This window comes from Triticum dicoccoides, unplaced genomic scaffold, assembly GCF_002162155.2.
Source record: "Triticum dicoccoides isolate Atlit2015 ecotype Zavitan unplaced genomic scaffold, WEW_v2.0 scaffold106322, whole genome shotgun sequence".
NCBI lineage: Eukaryota > Viridiplantae > Streptophyta > Magnoliopsida > Poales > Poaceae > Triticum > Triticum dicoccoides.
Window position 1 is genome coordinate 1 of NW_021173059.1, and position 2451 is coordinate 2451.

General features: G+C 53.2%; 1 pseudogene; it reads right to left on the reverse strand.

The window, feature by feature from the left end:
• Nucleotides 1-1089: 1089 nt before the first annotated feature.
• On the reverse strand, nt 1090-1765 carry LOC119342823 (annotated as a pseudogene).
• Nucleotides 1766-2451: the final 686 nt, after the last annotated feature.

Consider the following 2451-nt stretch of genomic DNA (forward strand, 5'->3'; position numbering starts at 1 on the left):
CACTTCTCTCTATTAGCTAGCTAATATAACAACCTAAAAATAACCCCCAAAACCCCTAAAGCAGCCAATTTCCAAAAAAACATGGACTTTTGGTCCCGGTTGGTGCCACCAACTGGGACCAAAGGCCCCCTGACTGGGCTCGGCGCACAGAGCCACGTGGAGGCACATTAGTCCCGGTTCTAGTTTGAACCGGGACTAATGGGTGGAGGTATTAGTAACGGCCCATTAGTCCCGGTTCATGAACCAGGACTAAAGGCCCTCACGAACCGGGACTATTAGGTGTTTTTCTACTAGTGTAGTATGAAGATCCCGACTGGCTTCTCGTCGAATATAAAAGGAATAATAAATATGGCAGAGAAAAAGTTTCAGAACCTAACGTCTCATGACTGCCACGTGATTATGACGCAACTGCTTCCGGTTGCATTGAGGGGGCTTCTACCGGAAAACGTCTGATTAGCCATTGTGAAGCTATGTGCATTCCTCAATGCAATCTCTCAGAAGGTGATCAATCTAGAAATCATACCAAGGCTAAGGAGTGATGTGGTGCAATGTCTTGTTAGTTTCGAGCTGGTGTTCCCACCATCCTTCTTCAATATCATGACACACGTCCTAGTTCATCTAGTTGACGAGATTGTCATTCTGGGGCCCGTATTTCTACACAATATGTACCCCTTTGAGAGGTTCATGGGAGTCCTAAAGAAATATGTCCGTAACCACGCTAGGCCAGAAGGAAGCATCTCCATGGGCCATCAAACAGAGGATGTCATCGGGTTTTGTGTTGACTTCATTTCTGGCCTTAAGAAGATAGATCTCCCTAAATCACGGTATGAGGGGAGACTGACTGGAAAAGACACGCTTGGAGGGGACTCAATAATATGTAGGGACGGATATTCTTGGTCTCAAGCACACTACACAGTTCTACAGAACTCTACCTTGGTGACCCCTTATGTCGATGAACACAAGAACAGTCTGCGCTCCAAACACCCGGAGCAGTGCGACGACTAGATTACATGTGAACACATCAGGACTTTCAGCAGTTGGTTGGAAGCACGTCTCAGAGGTGACAACACTGTTTGTGATGAGTTGTACTTGTTGTCACCGAGCACCGAGCACTTGACACCAGGGAAAGCCTCGGCGATGGTCCTCGCCATGGTGCCGTCCCACCGGCAACGTCGGCCAAGGACGTTATCCCGGCGAACACCTCGCCACATTCACGGACAGCAAGGGCGGCGACAAACTCGCTGGTCGCACCCATGGCCCCATTGAACAAGGCGTTGAATTCGGGGTCTCGGCTACCGACGCCATACAAGCTCCCGCCATGCACCATCATGAACGGCGAGCCCGTCGTGGCCCCCTCCTCGCTCAGGAGCCACTGGTGCAGCCGTAAGGAGGCCGACACGAACGACATGCATGAGCTGCCCTCCACTAGGAGACGGGAAACCGTGTTGAGGTGGTACACCGTGGTGGGCGCCCCGTCTCCTCCAGGAACATCCTCGGCCGTGAAGATCCCTGCCGCAGCCAGCATCTTCATGAGGCGACACAGGTAGGGGCGTTTGCTTGGATGGAGGGGGGCGGCGGAGAGCAGGTCGGGCAAGGACGCGGCGCCACCGCAGCGGTGGAGGACATCTGGGATTCCGAGCTTCACGGCACTGTTCAGTGCCATGGACTTGAGGTACGCAAAGGTGTGGCAAAAGAGCTCCGCATCGACTTGCAGAAGCTCAGCTTTTGAGGTGGCTACCATGGGCGTGGCTGTGGTCTGATCCATCTCCCTTAATAATTTTGCTATTGCTATTGGGTATGAACATCTGAAGTGAGGCTTTCGGCTTATTTATAGGAGTGATAGCACCACACAATCATAAAAGCATCTTCAATAGATGAGTAGATATAAAAATAATTAACTTTTACATCTCCCGGGCCTAAAAAGGCATCTCCAATAAGATGATGTACATGTAAAAAAATTACATCACCTGCTCCAAGTGACGTAAAATACAACATTTAGAGATACAAATTTACATCTCCGACCGCCGGAGATGTAAACCCAGATGCAAAACGGCTAGCCACACACCAACCCAACCACCCTAAAGTTTCCCCTCGCATTCTCGACTAGCCGCCTACCACGATCTGCCGCCGCGTCGCCGGCCTGTCGCACCCCGTTGCCGGCAAATGCGGCCTCCCCACCCCCACCTCCACCGGATCAACCGCCCACCACCACCGGATCCACCGCCCACCACCTCTAATCACCCCAAATCGCCGCCGTTTCGCCACTCCGCCGCCGCCCGCCGTTCATCCTCAAGCTTGGCCGTCGTCCCACCGCTCGTCCTCAAGCTCGGCCGTCGCCCCGCCACTCGTCCTCAAGCTCACTAGCCGCCCTGGCGCTCGTCTCCAAGCTCGTCCGCCGCCCCACCTTTCGTCTCCAAGCTCGGCCGCTGCCGTTCGTCCTCAAGCTCGGTT